Raw genomic sequence first — 12,049 nt, forward strand, 5'->3', positions numbered from 1 at the left:
CACCTCCCCATTCACCATTATATCAGCAACTTTTATATTCTCATCTCCCCCTTCCCCCAAATGCCTAGCAGTAAAGACCGAATCCCTCACTAGCCACGGGTCTCTCCATTCCCTATCCTCCATCGCACACCTTTCTCCAAAACTTCAATCGAACTCCATATGCTCTTCCACACATAACTTGGATTATTACCCAGTTTTGAGGTAAGAAAATCAGTATTCGGAAAAGATTTTCCTTTGAAAAGCTTACTGACCAACGTATGAGGACGATGTATGAAGTTCCAACCTTGTTTCCCCAAAAGAGCGAGGCTAAACTGTCTCAGATCCCTGAAACCCAGCTCGCCTTGCTCTTTCTTCAGACACAGTCTTGCCCAATCGAACCAGTGAATGCTAGCTCTCCTGTCACTCTTCGTACCCCCACTAGAAGGAATTCATCATTCGCTGAAGCTCATCACACAAACCCTTGGGCAACAAAAATACAATCATGCAAAAGGTTGGGAGCGCTTGTGCCACAGCTTTAATAAGTATATCTTTGTCAGCCGTGGACATGAACTTGGTGCCCCAACCATTGAACCGTTTCCTCAGACGATCCTTCAAAAACCCAAAGATAGAGGCTTTAGATCTTCCAATCAGCGATGGTAACCCAAGATACCTGACGCGGCCTCGCGTGAATGAGGCCGATCTTAGGGATAAGTGTACCCCGTCGTTATCAAGTAATAAAATTCTGGAAAAGTCCAGGTATCGTCCACAGGATTTATTTCTGCAAGTATCGAGCTACTTGGTTTCAGGTGTTATCTAGGCTTAGGGGGTTTTGAGTTTGTTTTTCTTAAGTTAATCTACTCCTAGGTTGAATTATAATATTCCTAGCTAAGTTATCTAATTCTAACTAAGTTATTCTACGCCTAATTAAGTTACTCTACCCCTAATTAAGTTAAACTACTCCTAAGTGATCTTTTACCAATGCAATTATCCGAAGGAACATGAAGGGATACGATGATAATGAAAATAGATTGTTTAAGCAATTGAATTAAAATCTAAGTCGCTTGTGTCCGAGGTGATTAACCCTACCTATCCTCTTGAGGTCCCTAGTTCGTGATTTCCTTGTAAGGCCGAAACTAGCTCTAAGGCTCAGCAATTTGGGCTTAATCTTTTATAGGGTCGTCAATCCTATAGGCACTGATTAGGTCAGATTCAGCTCGCAATATGTGCCAACTTAATTTTGGGATTATCGAATGAGTTAAACCAATCAGACAAAGTGTAAGACAAAGATTAAAGCATTAAAACAATTGAATGAACAAAAACTATAATATATATCAAAGATGAAAGTATTGTCATGAAGATACAATGAGCCTAGGATTCATAACATGGATCAGAGGCTAGACAGAATATAAAAGAAGAAAAATCCCTTTCAGGGAACCTGTCTACCAATGCAGGCGTCTTCCTAGGACTTAAGGATGGAGCTTGAGCAATCCTCGGTGAGCGGATCTTCAGAGGTGTCTTCAATGGAGGTTTGAAGGATATGGAGGAGGTGGAGAGGTTTTCTCAAGATGAAAAGCTAAGAAAATTACAAAAGATAAAAGATGCTAATTTACATTGGAAAAATCCTATTTATAGGCGTGGCTCGGGCCCTTTTGATGACCTATTTCGTGTCCTTATGCAGGTAGGAATTCGTGGGGCCGATCGTGGAGTCGTGGGGGCAGAATTGGTCTTTTTGACCAATTCCCGCAGGTCTGCTCGCCGAGCAGGGCGAGCTGCTCGGCGAGCAGGCACTGCTCATCGCGAGAAGGCTCCCTGCTCGCCCGAGCAGGCCTCTGAGGGCCTGCTCGATGAGCGGGCGTGGCCTGCTCGCCCGAGCAGGCCCCTGAGGCCCTACTCGGCGAGCAGGCACAGCCTGCTCGGCGAGCTGGCCTACGAAGGCCAGCTCGCCGTGAGCTGGCCACGCCAGCTCGCCCGAGCAGGCCCCTGAGGGCCTGCTCGGCGAGCTGGCCTAAAACAGGCCAGTTCGTCGAGCAGTCTTGCCCGATACGCCCCCGGGCGGTCGCCGAATGCCAAAAGATGTGTTTTTCGCCCGAACTTATCCCTGCGCATGCACAAAAACTCCAGATAACATTAGTCCAAAGGCTAAATTGACCCGCCAATCGCTTATTTTGAGCAAACGCTTCGTTTGGTGCGACTTTTGACGGATCAATTAGCTTCAAAAGATAACGGAATTACAATATGCATGCCATTTTGGCCGTATTTGCCTAAATTGATCATAAAACGGGCCTAAACAACGAAAAGTAAATAAAACATTTCCAATTCCTAACTAACTCACACAAAAGCATTTAAATGCGAGAATTGGTCGCTTATTAAGTAAATAACGCTAAAACCCGTCCTAAAATCGTACCCAAAGATAGGAGTTTTTGACCCCTATCAAACCTCCTCGCACTTAAAACTTTACTTGTCCCCAAGTAAACTAAAAAACTAAACCCGCAATCATAAGCAAGCTAGAAAACCTCCCGGTTTGACTAGGTGCTTGACACAATTTCGAGCATCTGTAATTACATGCATTCGGAAATACAAAGTAGAGACACGATATCCAAAAGCCGCATTTCAATTATCATAGGTCATATGTTTTAAGAAAAAGGACACATGTTCAATTAAACGAGCTTGAGGGGATCGCTAAGTAAAACACCTCACCATAGGTAGTTCACTCATTTCACACAATTTTGGTGGCTAAAGTGTTTACTCTCGGCTTATGTTCTTGCTTAGGATTACGTTGATTTTTCACGTTCATCCGAGTTCCTCTACTATGTTATATGACTCCGATGATATCAAAAACAGCCTCGAATTGGGGTTGTAATGTGGTTAGAGGGTTAAAGGTACAACAAGGGTTAATAGTTCTAGCGCTAGAAAAACAAAGTTAAAATGGATTTAGCGAGTATGAAGTGACTGAGCTTTTTATTTATTTTTTTTTTCTTGAGACGTTTTGATTTTAAGAACTGGGGAATGAAGTTCTCCCCTTTTTGTTCGTCTCTTCTCTTTTCTTTTCTTTCTTTTTTCTGTTTTTCTCTTTTTTTTTATTGGGATAGTGATGCTCATTCACTTCTTAGCCTTTTGGCTTGCTACTATGATGCCATAAACAAAGATAAAGCGCTGGAAACAACAAAGGCTCGATGTGAGCTTTGCAAAAACTTAGGGTTAAGTAGCAAACCAAATGATGGTTTGCAAAAAATTGGGTTAGAACGAAAGAAAAATCTATAAACTACAAAAAATATAGGCTCAAAGGGGCTTCCTAGAGTGGTTGAAAAAGAGAAAATAAGGTAAAGAAAAGGGTTAATTCTAATGAGGCTGATTCATCGTTTATCATCTCAAATCATTGCATGTAGGTCCAACACAGTATTGGGTGCAAAATATGTAATCTTTCCACAAGTCAAAGCATTCACACAAAAATGTCAAGAAAAAGAGCTTTTTGATGTTCGCTCTTAGGCTCAAATTCAACTCACAATTCTTTGGGTTTCAATTTTGTGTTTACTAGTTCTCCCCAAACTCAAGTTTAACATCACATGCCTTCAATTCTTAAGTTATCTACCTAAGTAATGATTTTAGCATTTCTTCAAAAGTAGGGTCTAAATGCAAGCTTTAGCTCATGCTTTTACAGATACAAGGATTGTGTCCTACACCTAAACTAGTTGTCATGCAATCTTAGATTCGGTTCTCAGCTCTCAAGGACAAATAACGAAGTTTAGATTCGAAGGAGGTTCACGGTTTTAGGTCCTAAACATGCAAAACATAAATAAAACCCGAAAAACGCAAAACTAAACTAGACACGACGCAACAAAAATTAAAAATTATACAATTTTTGTAAGTTTGTCTACCCCTCCTCCTCACACTAAAAATATGCAATAAGTTTCAACATTGCATCACAAACCATAAAGAACAAGTGTAAAAAGTTAGGGTGGAGAAGACAACTTACTGATCGGCCGGGGGAGGTGGCCACTGCATGTTGTAGCGCTCACAGTAGTCTGCCGCTACATATTCAAGGCCCGTGAGCCTCCGGTCCATGTTTTGTTCGAAGGTAGTGAACCGTTGGTCCATTTGTTGAACAGTATTGAAGGTCCGAAGGTTAAGGTCTCTCATTTCTGCCATCATGGTGTTAATGGCGTGGAATTGGGCCTCCGTCTCCGGCCCTTGGTGTTCCGTTTGGTCATCTGCTGCTGCAGCTTCTTCTTCCTCAGGTTCGTCATGCTCTCCCTCTCTTAGTCGTGGTAGGTTTCTTGCCCGTTTTCTTGCCCTCCCACTTGAGCTTGCTCCTCCAGATGAGTTCCTGTTCAAAACTGAATGGAAAGTAGATTTTCCCAGAAATGTGGAGTTAAGCAAGGTGGGGTGGAAACCATCTTCCTGAATGTCCAAATCTTTGAATTGGCTATCAAGGAAGTTGGTAACCAAATGTCCAAGGCCAATGGACCCGCGTTTTCTACTTGTTTGGCTTGAAAAGCCTTCAAAGATGGCTTTGATACTATTAACGGGTTTATGGTTGGCCACACACCACAGTATGAGCAATTTTGTCTTTGATATCTTATTGCTCTCATTTTTGCCTAACAAGTTGTGAGCCACGAACTTGTGTACAAGGTTTAGCATTGGGTCTAAGAGGTGGATTGGGCTAGCAGTGCGGGAGTGAAATTCTGATAAGCCTGTTAATTGTTCCCAAGCTTTATCTTTTGTCATGGGTTCCTCAAAACCCGAGACTGCCTCTGGATGGTTATAGACTCCCATCAAGGCTGCTAACGCAGTGTCACTGAGACGATAGGGTACACCGTTCAGTCTGAAAGAATGCTTACCACACCCCATAGGCAACTCCTTTTTCAAGGTGGTCAGAAATTCTATAGTGAAATTGTAATACACTAGGGTCCTTTTTGTGGCCAGTCTATGCCAACCGTTGAATTTTAGGATTTCATTGAAATCCTTTTCCAGACCTATAGATGCTAGATATTTCTGGTCAACAATGATTAGAGTGGCAAGTTCTTGCCTAGAAAACCAATGATACAATAGCCCCTCTCTCTCATCGACTAGCCCAAAAGGTGGGTTATACTTAGCTTGCAGAGCGTCACTGAATTCGATGTCAGAGTCGGCTTCATTGTCAACTGTGATCTTGGCCTTGCCTTTCCTTCCCATAGTGCCTGAGAGATAGACCAAACGGACTAGTTAGAATTTCTTCATAAACATAAACCTCCAAATAACCAATAAATAGGTAAAGCCATAGTTTAGAAACTTAGAGACCAAAACCATAAGCTTTCAGTCCCTAAGTAATTTACCCGTAATTCTTAAATTCGTGCAAAATTAGAGATGCCCAGTGACTAAAATGTGTTAAGAATGTGATATAGAATTCTATTGGCAAGTTGTCAACTATAAACTGAATAGTTGAACTTTGAGCTAAAATGGAGATTTTACCCAAATTGAGCAATTTCTCCAAATATTCACAAATCAAGAACAAAAATCATACTCAAACCACATATTGATCATAATGTAACTATATATTGCAAGAATATTAAGAATTAAAAGCAAGTAAAAGGTTATTTGAGAAAAAAGATAAAAAACCCAAAACTTAGGTTTTGTCCCAAATCTCAAAAATTAACACCCTAAACTAAAATCTAAACCTAGAAACATGTTAGAAATCAAAAATAGGTAAGAATACATACCTTAGTTGTTGAATTCGGGTTAGTATGGAGGATTTGGGGTTTAGGTTTTGTGAAAAAGAAAAAGAGGGAAGGAAAGAAAAAAGAAAGAAAGAAAGAAAGAAGAAGGTAAGGAAGGGGATGATGAGTCATCCCCTATCCTTATCTTTATTCTATTTTATTTTATTTTTTATTATTTTTTTTTAATTCGGGATTAAAATCTCGAACAGCTGTGTCGCCCGAGCAGCTGGCTCGGCCGACCAGCTTGGCGAGCAGGGCATCAGTGCCCTGCTCGCCCGAGCTGGGGCGTTTTTTTTTTTTTAATTTAGAGAGAGTATGGGGTGCAAAGCTTGACAATATAATAAAAATACGAATTAAAAACTAACAATCAAATTTAACCAAAACAAAAAGAAAGGAAAAAAATGCAGAAATAATTGTTCAAGCTTTGAATTTAAACCGAGGAGAACTCGATTTCTCCCCCTTACTCAATCCTTTCTTAGGATCTTTGGATTCTTCTCCGTTGTGCTTGGGAGAGAACCCTGTGGCCTTTCCTGCCTGTCCCTATTGATCTGGGCTACCTGATTGCTCAGATCCTTGCAGAAAGCTTCATTGTTGGCAAGCCTAGCCGAGATCTCCTTTAAGAGAGTAACCACCTCGTCAGATTCCTTAGGAGGTTGCATTGGCCCTTGGTTCTGCTGTTGATATGGGGGCATGCCAAGCCCCTGCTCTCTATGTTCCTGAACAAAACCGCTGGGAGGTCGAAGCACATTCTGATTTGAACTCCCGTAAGATAGGTTCGGGTGCTGAGGCCTCCTATAGTTGTTGTTGTTGTTGTAGGAGTTGTGGTTGTTGGGGTTGTAGTTGTTATAGTTCTGGTTGTACCTCGGTTGCCCCCCAACATAATTGACCATTTCCACCCCATCTCCAGCGAAAGGGCTCCCTGCCTGACAGTCCTTTCCATGGTGGTCGCCGCCACAGTGCACACAGGTGGGAGGTTGGCTTAATTTAGCCAACAGGACGTCCATCTTCCTACTTATATCTGCAACACTTGGATTTTGTTCTTGTTCTTCCACAGCAAACACCCGTTGCCTTGTGGGGCCAGCGAGTTTCTCCTCTTGCCACTGCACGCTCTTTCTAGCCAGCTCGTTAATCATGTCATACGCCTCTGTTGCTGTCTTCTTGAACAAATCTCCACCCGCTGCGGAGTCTACAATAGCCCTATTGGTAGGTGTCAATCCGTAATAGAAGACGCTCACCAATTGATGCTTGGGTATGTCATGATGAGGGCACATGCGCAACATTTTCCTGAATCGGGTCCAAGATGTGTGGAGCGCTTCGTGCTCGGGTTGGTGGAAGGATGTGATCTCACCCCTGAGCATTGCTGTCTTCGAGGGAGGAAAGTAGTAGGACAAGAATTCCTTCTCCAATCTTGCCCAAGTCGTGATTGATCCGGGCTCCAGTGTTCTCAGCCATTCCAAAGCTTGCCCAGTTAGAGAAAACGGGAACAACTTCAGCCTAGCAGCATCTTGGGGAACCCCATTTGTTCTTGCAGTGTCTGCGCATATTAGGAAGCGATCCAGATGATCATTCGGGCTCTCATGTGCTTCCCCTCCAAACAATCCGGTCTGTTGGATCAAGTGAATTATACCGGACTTGATTTCGTATGTATTAGCCGGAATATTCGGAGCGGCAATGCCGGACAAATGCTGGTGTCGGTGTGGTGCCAGGATCTCACTCATCAGACGAGTGTCATTTTCTGGCCCGGTGTTCTCAGTGTTCCGTTCATTGTTCCGTTCATTGTCAGTCATCTTGATAGGCTCGATGATCTCGTCTTGCTTCAGCTTTCCAATCTGTTTGCCCCTGCGAAGAGTACGTTCAAGTTCAGGGTTAAGAGGGACACACGGTATTCTTGCTGATCTTGTAGGCATATGCTGAGAAGAAATAAATACAAGAAATAAATGAAAGCGGAAATTTTTCTTAAGAAAGAAAATTATACACATCATACAAGGTTGCACAGTTTTATACAAGTATTCTTATTATTGACAGATATAGATTGATGTACATGGTACAAACTAGTAGAGATAAACAAGTATGTATAAGTATGACTCAGAATATGAACAAATATAAATATAAGAATGAACAAGTATAAAGGGTATAAACAAGCACAAACAGAAAAGTATAGATGAATTTAACAAGTATAGATAGGTCATATGTACTTTTAGGTATAAACGAACAAACAAGTATTTGTATACGTAAGTATGAATATAAACAAGTATATAAACATGTATAAATGATATAAACAAAGGATATTTACAATGAATGCCTAAACTAACAAATCGACCTTTGGTTCGATATTGCAAAAGAAATAAATCCCCGGCAACGGCGCCAAAAACTTGACGCGGCCTCACGTGAATGAGGCCGATCTTAGGGATAAGTGTACCTCGTCGTTATCAAGTAATAAAATTCTGGAAAAGTCCTGGTATCGTCCATATGATTTATTTCTGCAAGTATCGAGCTACTTGGTTTCAGGTGTTATCTAGGCTTAGGGGGTTTTGAGTTTGTTTTTCTTAAGTTAATCTACTCCTAGGTTGAATTATACTATTCCTAGCTAAGTTATCTAATTCTAACTAAGTTATTCTACGCCTAATTAAGTTACTCTACCCCTAATTAAGTTAAACTACTCCTAAGTGATCTTTTACCAATGCAATTATCCGAAGGAACATGAAGGGATACAATGATAATGAAAATAGATTGTTTAAGCAATTGAATTAAAATCTAAGTCGCTTGTGTCCGAGGCGGTTAACCCTACCTATCCTCTTGAGGTCCCTAGTTCGTGATTCCCTTGTAAGGCCGAAACTAGCTCTAAGGCTCAGCAATTTGGGCTTAATCTTCTATAGGGTCGTCAATCCTATAGGCACTTACTAGGTCAGATTCAGCTCGCAATATGTGCCAACTTAATTTTGGGATTATCGAATGAGTTAAACCAATCAGATAAAGCGTAAGACAAAGATTAAAGCATTAAAACAATTGAATGAATAAAAACTATAATATATATCAAAGATGAAAGTATTGTCACGAAGATACAATGAGCCTAGGATTCATAACATGGATCAGAGGCTAGACAGAATATAAAAGAAGAAAAATCCCTTTCAGGGAACCTGTCTACCAATGCAGGCGTCTTCCTAGGACTTAAGGATGGAGCTTGAGCAATCCTCAGTGAGCGGAGCTTCGGAGGTGTCTTCAATGGAGGTTTGAAGGATATGGAGGAGGTGGAGATGATTTCTCAAGATGAAAAGCTAAGAAAATTACAAAAGATAAAAGATGCTAATTTACATTGGAAAAATCCTATTTATAGGCGTGGCTCGGGCCCTTTTGATGACCTATTTCGCGTCCTTATGCAGGTAGGAAGTCGTGGGGCCGATCGTGGAGTCGTGGGGGCGGAATTGGTCTTTTTGACCAATTCCCGCAGGTCTGCTCGCCGAGCAGGCACTGCTCGTCGCGAGCAGGCTCCCTGCTCGCCCGAGCAGGCCTCTGAGGGCCTGCTCGGCGAGCGGGCGTGGCCTGCTCGCCCGAGCAGGCCCCTGAGGCCCTGCTCGGTGAGCTGGCCTACGAAGGCCAGCTCGCCGTGAGCTGGCCGCGCCAGCTCGCCCGAGCAGGCCCCTGAGGGCCTGCTCGGCGAGCTGGCCTAAAATAGGCCAGTTCATCGAGCAGTCTTGCCCGATACGCCCCCGCGCGGTCGCTGAATGCCAAAAGATGTGTTTTTCGCCCGAACTTATCCCTGCGCATGCACAAAAATTCCAGATAACATTAGTCCAAAGGCTAAATTGACCCGCCAATCGCTTATTTTGAGCAAACGCTTCGTTTGGTGCGACTTTTGATGGATCAATTAGCTTCAAAAGATAACGGAATTACAATATGCATGCCATTTTGGCCGTATTTGCCTAAATTGATCATAAAACGAGCCTAAACAACGAAAAGTAAATAAAATATTTCCAATTCCTAACTAACTCACACAAAAGCATTTAAATGCGAGAATTGCTCGCTTATTAACTAAATAACGCTAAAACCCGTCCTAAAACCGTACCCAAAGATAGGGGTTTTTGACCCCTATCAATACCTCCCCGTATCTAATGGGTTAGAAACCTCTAGGACAGCACTTATAGCCTCGTGGTCCGATTCAGCGACATTTGGACTAAAGAAGGTTTCCGAATTTGCCGTATTAATTGCTTGTCCATAAACTACTTCATACTCATGTAAAATTCCTTTCACCACCTGGCTCTCAGATAATAGTGCATTAAAGAAGAGGAAACTATCATCTGCAAAGAGGAGATGGGAAACTACTGGAGCCCCTCTGCAGATTCTACAGCTATGGATCTGACCATTCACTTCCGCCCTGTATAGAAGTTGGGAAAGGACCTCTGAGCATAAAATAAATAAATAGGGGGATAAAGGATCACCTTGGCGAAGCCCTCTCCCAGGATTAATAGGACTAATTAATGTGTCATTCACTAAGACAGAATATGATACAGTGGTGACACAAAGCATGATCCAATTAACCCAGATACCGTTGAAGCCCATCCGCTGCAATACTACCTTTAAGAAGCCCCAATCCACTCTATCATAAGCCTTACTGATGACCAGTTTTAACGGCACATTCCCTTGAGGAGCCCTGTTCTTTCTTTTCATGTAGTGGATAGTTTCAAAAGCTACAAGCACATTATCCATAATTGACCTCCCTGGAACGAAAGCAGATTGACTGTCAGATACTAATTTGGGCAAAAATGGCTTCAACCGATTAGCAAGGACCTTAGCAATTATTTTGTATAGCACATTGCATAAGGATATATGTCTGAGATCCTTGATCGTCGCAGGATTATCACATTTTGGTATGAGTGCAATAACCGTATCATTCAAATTAGCGGGGAAGAAACCCCTCTCCAGCCAAGCCACACAAGTCGAGAAGACATCCATACCAATTACCTCCCAAAACTGTTGAAAAAAGCCCGGATTTAGGCCATCAGGTCCTGGCGATTTATCCGGACGCATCTGGAACACGGCAGTTTTGAACTCCTCGTACGTAAAAGGGGCAATGATACTCTGGTTCATATCTTTGGAAACTCGAGTGGGTACCACATCTGCAATAGAGTAGTCAATACCATCTGCAACGGTGAAGAGATTGTCAAAATATGATTTAATATGATCTTCAATCTCCGCAGGATGTTCCAGCGTCATCCCGTCATCTTGGCTAATCTTCTCAATTCGGTTTCTGCATATTCGAGTCGCTATTTTTGCATGGAAAAACTTGGAATTTGAATCTCCACTTTTCAGCCAAAAAGCCTTGGCGCGTTGCTACAAATACCGTTCTTCCTGGTCCAGTAGAAGCTTTAACTGATTCTGAGCTGCTGTAAAAGCCTCCACTGATTGTTGGTCAGATAAATCTCTCATTCGGCCTATTGTGTCTTTGCAGCGGGTAATTCGCTGCTTAAACCTTCCGTGGAACTGGAGTCCCCAGTGCTCCATATAAAACTAAAACACAAGTTGATAATTTTATAATTTCGTATATAAAACAAATGAATCAACTAAAAAAATTTGGAAGAACTAAATTTTTTTAGGGTAATTAATTTATTAGTCCCTATATTTTGACAAAACACACTGTTTAGTACCTGTATTTTCAAAAACACATGGTAAGGTCCCTAACCTTTTTCTCAGTGAACTGTTTAGTCATTTCGTTTGTTTGTTAGATTTTTTACAGTTTATGACTTCAGAAATGACTAAATTACCCTTTACTATTTACCTTCAAACTTCAGAAATGAAATCCAATTTAGAAGAAGAAGCTATTTGTATGGAGAACAAGAAAAAGAATAGACCCAATACTTACGGATTTGAACGATTAAGAAGAAAATCAAGAAGAAGAACATTTAAAGTTGATTTCAAATGCATTAGAGTTTAAAGGAAATGAAAATAAAGGAAAAGAAGAACGCAAATCCAAATTGACTAACAAAATCTTCATGAGAGTCTAACGGAAGGGACTAAACAGTTCACCGAGAAAAACGTTAGGGACTAAACAGTTCACCGAAAAAAACGTTAGGGACTTTACCGTGTGTTTTTGAAAATACAGGTAGTAAACAGTGAGTTTTATCAAAATATAGGGACTAATAAATTAATTACTTTTTTTTTTATTAAGATAAAATTTGAAAATATATATGAATTTATTAGTGTAATAATTAAGAAAATAGCAACTAATAAAAATTTTTTTTTGGTGCCAATTAGTATGAGGGATGAGTACTTGAGTGGAAACAAAAAAACAGAAAAAAAAAAAAAGAATTACATTAGTAACGTAAAGAAGTGGGACCCAGGGACATGGCCATTTACGCGCCATCTTGATGTTGTCAACCTTG

Source organism: Euphorbia lathyris, chromosome 6, assembly GCF_963576675.1.
Source record: "Euphorbia lathyris chromosome 6, ddEupLath1.1, whole genome shotgun sequence".
Taxonomy (NCBI): Eukaryota; Viridiplantae; Streptophyta; class Magnoliopsida; order Malpighiales; family Euphorbiaceae; genus Euphorbia; species Euphorbia lathyris.